General features: G+C 35.7%; 1 pseudogene; it reads left to right on the top strand.

Moving 5' to 3' along the window:
- Positions 1 to 3999: 3999 nt before the first annotated feature.
- Positions 4000 to 5927, top strand: LOC130841460 (proteasome subunit alpha type-1-like; annotated as a pseudogene).
- The last annotated feature ends 3318 nt before the right edge of the window (positions 5928 to 9245 follow it).

Below are 9245 nucleotides of genomic sequence, written 5' to 3'. Positions count from 1 at the left end.
CTATAAGACACTGATCAAAGAAATCAAAGATGATACAAATAGATGGAGATATATACCACGTTCTTGGATTAGAAGAATCAATGTGAAAATGACTGTACTACCCAAATTAATGTGCAGATGCAATACAATCCCTATCAATTTACCAATAGCATTTTTCATAGTATTAGAACAAAAAAATGTACAATTTGTATGAAAACAGAAAAGACCCCAAGTAGACATAGCAATCTTGAAAAAGAAAAACAGAGCTGGAGGAATCAAACTTCCTGACTTCAGACTATACTACAAAGCTACAGTAATCAAAACATTATGGTACTTGCTCCAAAATAGAAATTAGATCAACAAAACAGGAGAGAAAGTACATAGTTGAACCTGTGCACCTATAGTCCCCAAAATATGACCAAGGAAGCAAGAATATACAGTGGAGAAAAGACAGTCTCTTCAATAAGTGGTGCTGAGTAAACAGGACAGCTACACATAAAGGAATTGAATTAGAACACTCTCTAACACTATACACAAAATAAACTCAAAATGGATTAAAAATCCAAATATAAGACCGGACACTATAAAACTCTTAGAGCAAAACATAGGCAGAACACTATGACATAAATTATAGCAATATCTTTTTTGATTCACCTCCTTGAGTAATGAAAATAAAAACAAAAATAAACAAATGGGAATTAATGAAAATTAAAAGATTTTGCACAGCAAAGGAAACCACAAACAAAATGAAAAGACAACACACAGAATGGGAGAGAATATCTGCAAATGGTGCAAATGACAAGGGATTGATATCTAAAATATACAATCAGCTCATGCAGCCCAACATCAAAAAAAAAAAAAAAAAAAAGGTAAGAAAAACCAAAAATAACCCAATTAAAAAATGGGTACAAGATCTAAATAGACATTTCTACAAAAAGACATGCAGATCACCAAGAGGCACATGAAAAGATGCTCAACATCACTAATTATCAGAGAAAGGCAAATCAAAACTACAATAAGGTATCACCTCACACCAGTCAGAATGATTATCATGAAAAAATCTACAAACAGTAAAAGCTGGAGAGGCTGTGGAGAAAAGGGAACCCTCCTACACTGTTGGTGGGATGTAAATTGGTACAGACACTATGAACAGTATGGAGTTTCCTTTAAAAAAACTAAAATTAGAAATACCTTATAATCCAGCAATCCCACCCCTCAGCATATTTGGAGAAAACTATAAGTTGAAAAAAATGCATGTACCCCAATGTTCATTGCAGCACTATTTACAATAGCCATGACATAAAAGCAACCTAAATGTCCATGGACAGAAGACTGGATAAAGAAGTTGTGGTGTATACACACACACACACACACACACACACACACACTCACAGTGGAATATTACTCAGCCACTAAAAATAATGAAATTATGACATTGGCAGTGATATGGATGGACCTAGTGCTTTTCCTACTGAATGAAGTAAATCAGACCAAGAAAAGTCAGACTGAGAAAGACAAATATCATGTAATATAGCTTATATGTGGGATATAAAATAATGGTACAAATGAACCTGTTTATGAAACAGAGTCACAGAGTTAGAATACAAACATGATTACCAAGGGGGAAGAGGGAATAAATTGGGAGTTCAGGATTGACACATGCACACTGCTATATATAAAATTAATAACTTATAAGAAACTAGTGTATGGCACAGGGAACTCTACTCAATATGCTAATGCCATATACGGGAATAGAATGTAAAAAAAGAGTGGGTATACATATATATATAACTGATTCAGTTTTCTGTACTGCAGAAACTAACAGAACATTGTAAATCAACTATCCTCTGATAAAAGTTAATTAAAAAAATAGAAATGAGCAACAGTACACAATTTCTCCTCTCAACTTATTGTTTTAAACTTTACATGATTGGCTTACCTGAATCCTGTATATTTATATGAAATCAAAGCAACAATGATGTTCTGCAAAATTGTTACAGATTGTAGCTAAATTCAATTAATTTAAAAAGAAATTTAATGGCAAAATTTGTATGTGTTTATTTATAATTTTGTTTCCAGTATTAACAAAACAAAACCATTTCTGCACATTTATTTTCCTTTGTCTACAGAATAAAAGTCAAATTCCATAATTGGCTTTCAAAATCTTCTCTGATTTGATTGACTTCATTTTTATTTTTTATTCCAATTTACCAATTAGTTTATTGATTTCTTCAATAGGTATTTTAAAATACCTATGTTTTGAGTTCTACTTCTGCTACTGGAACATATAATGATGAAATTAGGATGATGATAATAATGATGATGATGATAGGGATAGTGACCCAATTATTGCAAACCTTTATATAGTACTAGTATTTATCAAACACAGCTCTCACTGTGTCACATACACCAAGTTGATCATCGTAGCACAGCTATGAAGCTAGTATTATTATTACCTTATTTTAGAGATAATGAACATAAAACATAAGAAGATTAAAAGAATTGCTCAAGAGCACATAGCAAATAAAATGCATGCAACTTTATCTGCTGGTGCAACTTGATCTGCAGCTTTGTAGGACAGGGGTCCCCAACCCTCTGTGTGACCTGTTAGGAACTGGGCTGCACAGCAGGAGTTGAGTGGTGGTAGAGTGAGTGAAACTTCATCTTTATTTGTAGCCACTTCTAATCCCTCACATTATTGCTTGAGCTCTGCCGCCTGTCAGATCATCGGCCCCATTAGATTCTCATAGGAGTGCAAACCCTACTGTGAACTGTGCATATGAGGGATCTAGGTTGTGTACTCCTTATGAGAATCTAATGCCTGATGATCTGAGGTGGAGCTGAGGCAGTGATGCTAGTGCTGGGGAGCAGCTACAAATATAGATTATCATTAGCAGAGAGGTTTGACTGCACAGAGACCATAGTAAACTGCTTGCTGACTCATATCACAACTCTAACAGTGCGTGGCAAGTGAGGAGTAAGCTGCATCTAGTGGCAGGCTTTATAGTGGCAAGCAAGTTGATGTACTTCAATGGCACAGCTACATCTCACGGCAGGTTTTAAGTCAGAATCTGACACATTTTAGTCTGCATGTGACCTGCCCATTATTTTATTTACCACTTCCATACATGGCTCTTTCCTACACTGTGTGCTTGTCTCAGTCACAGTTTTGGTAAGCCCACATGCTAACCCTAGCCAAAATGAGTAAAAAACATATGTTGCTGGAGAGGTTCTTTGCAAAGGAGGAAAGACCCAATGATGAGACAGTAGAAGACTCCAAGACAGTTGTCAAAAAGAAAATTGCATTTAAAAGAAAATTCCAAGAGTCCTACATAAATTACAGGTTCATTGAAACAGGTGACATATTCTCCAAGCCTGCTTTGTAAAATATGTGGTGACCACCTGTCCAACAAAGCCATGAAAACTTCAAAACTGCTTCACCACATAGGGACCAAACACCCTGCATTAAAAGACAACACTTTGGAGTTTTTCAAAAGAAAAAAATGAACATGAAGAACAGAAGCAATTATTGAAGGCCATGACTTCATCAAATGTGTCTGCACTGAGAGCACCATTCTGAGTGGGTAACCACATTGCTAAAGCTAAGAAGCCCTTTACTATTGGTGAAGAGTTGATCCCACCTGTTGCTAAGGACATTTGTTGTGAACTTTTAGGAGAGGATGCATTTCAAAAGGTGGCACACTTTCCACTTCTGGCTAGCACCATAAGTAGACAAATTGATGAGATAGAGAAAATTGAGGCACAATTGTTAGATAGGATTAATGAGTCACCATGGCATGCAATCCCGTTTGACTAGTCTATCAATGTGTTGACAAGGAAACAATGCTTGTTTTTGTGTGATATATTTTTCAGGAAGATGTGCATGAGGATATGCTATGTGCACTTTTGTTGCCAACCAATGCCACAGCTGCAGAACTATTCAAGTCATTGAATGATTACATATCAGGAAAACTGAATTGGTCATTGTGTGTCAGTATATGTATTTATGGAGGGGCTGCCATGACCGGACAGATTTGTGGTTTCACTACTCAGGTCAAAAAGGTCGCTTCTGAATGTGAGCCTACACACTGTGTCATCCATACAGAAATGCTGGTTACCTTAAAAATGTCACCTGAACTTAATAACATTTTGCAGGATGTGATTAAAATCATCAAGCACATTAAAGTACATAGCCTTAACTCACGTCTGTTGAAGCAGCTCTGTGAGGAGATGGACACAGAGTACACACTTCTCTTATACACAGAAGTGAGATGGCTTTCTAAAGGTATATCACTGGCCAGAGCTTTTGAATTACAAGAACCAATCCAGAGATTTCTTTTAGAAAACTGTCACCACTTGCAGCCGATTCAGTGACACAGAATGGGTCACAAAACTTGCTTACTTGTGTGACATACTTAACCTGCTCAACAAACTCAATCTGTCAGTTCAGGGGAGAATGACAACTGCATTCACATCAGCAGATAAAGTGAACACTGGGATTTTTGACATGTTTCAAACATTAGCAGAAATTTTGAAAGAGACTGAGCCAGGGCCTTCTTTCTCCCAGCTGTTGCATGATGACCTATCTCAGCTTTCAAAAGAGTTTGAGCATTACTTTCCAACCACAAAAGACCCCCGAACTGTGAAGGAATGGATCCATGACCCATTTGTGAATATGCCGGGTGCATCAACTTTTTCCTTTCTAGAATAGGATCAACTTCTTGAGATCACAAATGATGGTAGCCTTAAAATTATGTTTGAGACAGCTTCAAATCTCTATACCTTATGGATTAAAGTCAAGGTGGAATATCCTGAGATTGTCACAAAAGCACTGAAAAGTCTGCTTCCATTTCCAATAACCTATCTTTATGAAGTAGGGTTTTCTGCAGTGACAGCAACCAAAATGAGATTATGGAGTAGACTGGACATAAGAAATACACTTTGGGTGTCATTGTCTCCCATTACCCCCAGATGGGACCATCTAGCTGCAGGAAAACAAGCTCAGGGCTCCCACTGGTTCTGCATTATGATGAGTTGTATAATTATTTCATTATATATTACAATGTAATAATAGTAGAAATAAAGTGCACAATAAGTGTGATGCGCTTGAATCATCCCTAAACCAACTCCCCCTCCATCCATGGAAAAATTGTCTTCCACGAAAGCAGTCTCTGGTGCCAGAAAGGTTGGGGACTACTATTGTAGGAGATTGCAGCCAGACACACAACTGAAACTATGTTTAAAATTCATATGAAATATATGAGAATGATGCCACTGTTTGGAGACTTCAGGGCAGGATTCATCAACGTGAATATGGAACAGAAGTTGTCAAACAAAGTTTAGTCAATATGGTCTTAAAAAGAAAACCCTTGCAGTATTGGCTGAATTGAAGAGGACAAAGTCAGAGCTTGTGCTCATCAAAAAAGAATTCTTCACAGTGCTAATCATACTGGTATCTCAGTTGTGGGGCTTACTGTTGATGCTAGACTGTTATGTAATTTTATGGACCAGGAATCTTTTGATTTCATATTTGTAATTGACAGACCTCTTCCTGTGTCTCGTCTTTATCTCTAATTAGAAGTAAGACCCAGATACTAATACAACAGCATGGTTGTAGTTCATATGGTTTTGGGTGGCTTATTACTGGTTATTATGATATGGACCCTCATGTTTTCCAAACCTGTGAATCTTCTATTTTTACTACAGGGCTATTTCCTTTGGAGACTGCTTGTCGATCAGTCTCTCCTTACTTGCAGAGATATATATCTGAGTTTATGGAGCAAACTTTGAATGAAATATTTAAACATGGTCTATGTTCGTTAAGAGAGACATTTTATGAAGTGCAGCACCTAAGTACAAATAATTTGTCCACTGGAATTGTTGGTAAATACCTGCAGTTTATGATATGTGATGATGATAATGTGTCCCCCACTCATGAAAACTCTTAAAGACCACAGAGGAGCACAGCCTATTTAACTTGCTGACGAACTTGCAGAAAGGCTTATAAATCAATGAGACATTAAGTGATAAAGCCATCTATATAAGTTTTATCAAATAAGTAAAAACATAGGAACACATACTGATGACAATAATCTATATTTTGAAACAAAATATGCAACGTGGTGGAATAGTATTAATATTCTTAGGAAGTAGATAGACCAGATGTATGTTTCTTCCAAGTCACCTCACCAAAGCCATATAGTAGGGTGCATTTTTCTTTGAGACAGTGTATATAATTATTTTCTAGAAAGTATAGGTGTCTGTACTAATGTTTTTTTTATGTGAAGAACATAGTGTCTTTGTGTTTTTAAACTAAGAAGTACAATTGTTTCACCTGCAATAGAAAAATTGTTAAACTGGGATTTAAACTGAGAAAATCTAGGTCCAGAGACTTGGTCTTAAATATTATGCCTTACTGTTTCCCATAAGTACTTTCCATTTTAGGACAACAATTAAATCAATGTACTTTGATTTCTATTCTTTTTCTCATTACTCAAATTCAGTCCATTTTCACTCCTCATCTTACACTTCCCTGGTTATTCTCCAGCCAAAATTAATAGTTACTTTCCCTGTGCTTCCATAATATATTTTGAAAGACAGTGGTAGCATTTATTCAATTTTGCCTTGTGTTTTTTATTGTTTACAGGTTGGTTCTTTTCACCAGATTAAAAACACAATGAGAAAAAATTTTATTTTTGATTAATAAATATATTTCCTCATTTCCCTTAGCACAGTGCCTTGTACTTAATACTTGTTCAGTAAATATTTTTGGAGTAAATGAACTCATTAGATCTCTTTTGAAGAATATCATAGAGAATTTCACAGATATATTACCTTTTCAAAACAGAGAAGTCTGAGAAAAGTATTTAATATATTTCATTGCATTAATCTTTAATATTTCTTACTCTTTGTACTGCAAATTTACTAAGCCGATATATTCTGTATTACTCAGTCACTAAAACTTACCTTTAGAGTTGAAGGCTATTGAAAAGTACTGCCAATCTATTTACCTAGGCCTTTGAGAAATCTTGAAAGTGAGCTGTCATAATGAAATGTGTAGTTCCATTTCAAATTATTGTTCTCTAATTATCAAGGGAAAGAGGGCTAAGAGCATACCTACTAAGCAAAAACAAGAGTAGAAATGAAAATTTCAATTGCCTAGTACTCAAAATTATTCCAAATCAAACAACAACAACAAAAGGTACTATGCTTTCTAATGAATAGAGAATCACATTTCTGTTATCCCTGGCTGTAAGAAATTACAGTATATCAGTAAGTGACATAAATTGTTTTATGTACATGAAAGGAGGACATAACATTCTTAGTTTGAAATCAATAAACTTCTGATGGTTTAGTATTCATTCTTTCATTCATTATTTCAAAAAAATGCATTGAGAACCTAGTGCTAGAGATACAAATATATCCTTTTGAAATCATATTCTATTGGGTAAATGGACTCATTAATCAACCCTCATAATATGTTCTGATAAAAATGATAATTGAGGGCTTCCTAGGTGGTGCAGTGGTTGAGAATCTGCTTGCCAATGCAGGGGACACGGGTTCGATCCCTGCTCCAGGAAGATCTCACATGCTGTGGAGCAACTAAGCCCATGCTCCATAACTATGGAGCCTGTGCTTCAGAGCCCATAAGCCACAACTATTGAGCCCATGCACTGCAACTACTGAAGCCCACATGCCTAGAGCCCATGCTCTGCAACAAGAGAAGCCACAAAAATGAGGAGCCTGCACACCACAATGAAGAGTAGCCCCCTCTCACCACAACTAAAAAGAAAGCCTGCACACAGCAAAAAACACACCACACAGCCAATAAAATAAATAAATAAATAAATTTATTTTAAAAATGATAATTAAAAAAGTGCTATGATTTCGTAGATGAGACAGCTATCCATTTATCCTGAGGGAGTTAAAGTAGGCTTTATAAAGAAAGTGTTTTTTGAGTTAAAATGTAAAAGACTTCTACACAGATATTTGGTTGGAAACATGCCACAAAGGAGAACCACTTAGGAGGAAAATAAATAACCAAAAAAAATGTGCCATTATAATGGAACCTCAGGTAGTCCTTCGGGCCAAAAAATGCATGTTTGTGGGGGAAGCAGGGTGAGGTGAAAATGAGGAGTATAAAACGTATAATAAATTCAAATTGCAGAAGAAATTGCAAATCATGTTAACAAATTTAAACTTTGTACCACAGACATTAGAATTCCAGTAAAGGGTTTTAAGCAGAGAAATGGTTGTATCATATCTGTACAAAATATGGAAGGAGATGGGGCTGTGATGACTAATTAGGAAGCTAGAGAAATGGTACTCTTGAGGAAAGAGAAGGGGCTGAACTAATTCTTTGACAGTGGCAATATATAAGGAAAAAGTCCAGGTTTTTGTAGCTCATTCAGAGATAGGATGAATAGAAAAGGTCCATTCTTTACATACCAAGTGAGGAAGAAGAAGTCAGAGACGGAATTCTTTTTAATTTTCCCTCAAAATGTGGACCACTAGGCATTAGCATCAGAATCACTTTGGAAGTTAAAAACAGTGCTTATTCCTAGACTCCAAAAACAGATCTACTATAGTGTAATCTTGGATTGGGAGGGGTAGTTTAAATGAACAAGACTTTAAGGTTTCTACCTTTGGTGATCTGGACAATGGCAATGTGTAATAGTAATTGCAGGAAATAAGAGTACTGCTTTAGTGTTAATTATGATAAAGTTATTTTGGGACAAGTTGAACCTGAGAACTTATTTTGATGGAGATATCTAGTAGAAAATGGAGATTTGGAACTCATGAGAGAGCCTGGTACTCTACATGTCAATGTAGATATCATCTAAAAGTAAGTGATAATTAAAAAGAAGTGAATATGATTTTTCAAAAGGCTATGCAGAGTAAGGGTTTCAAATTCAAGTTATAAGAAATAAATGAACAATGCAGAGTGTAGGATGAAGGAAGGAAGATGGAAATCATGACCTAAATGGAGAGTACATGCTTTGCTTGAAAGCCATCTAAATTCTTTTTGTTGTTGTTGTTTAATATTGCAACTGCTAAACTAAATATTTCTGGGGTCAGAGAGTCAGTCCATGTGATATCAATTTATAAACCCCATAGGGAATATTTTTAATATAAGATAATGGGAAAAATTTGTGGTACATCAACAATGAATGGGAAGACGAGGAAGATAAATCAACAGTATAAATTGAGGAAGAATGGGAAAACAGGTAAGAAAACTAGAAAATGAATAATGTAGTGGAAGCCAA

The sequence above is a fragment of the Hippopotamus amphibius genome, chromosome X (genome assembly GCF_030028045.1).
Source record: "Hippopotamus amphibius kiboko isolate mHipAmp2 chromosome X, mHipAmp2.hap2, whole genome shotgun sequence".
NCBI lineage: Eukaryota > Metazoa > Chordata > Mammalia > Artiodactyla > Hippopotamidae > Hippopotamus > Hippopotamus amphibius.
This window is presented reverse-complemented; position numbering and strand designations above follow the sequence as displayed.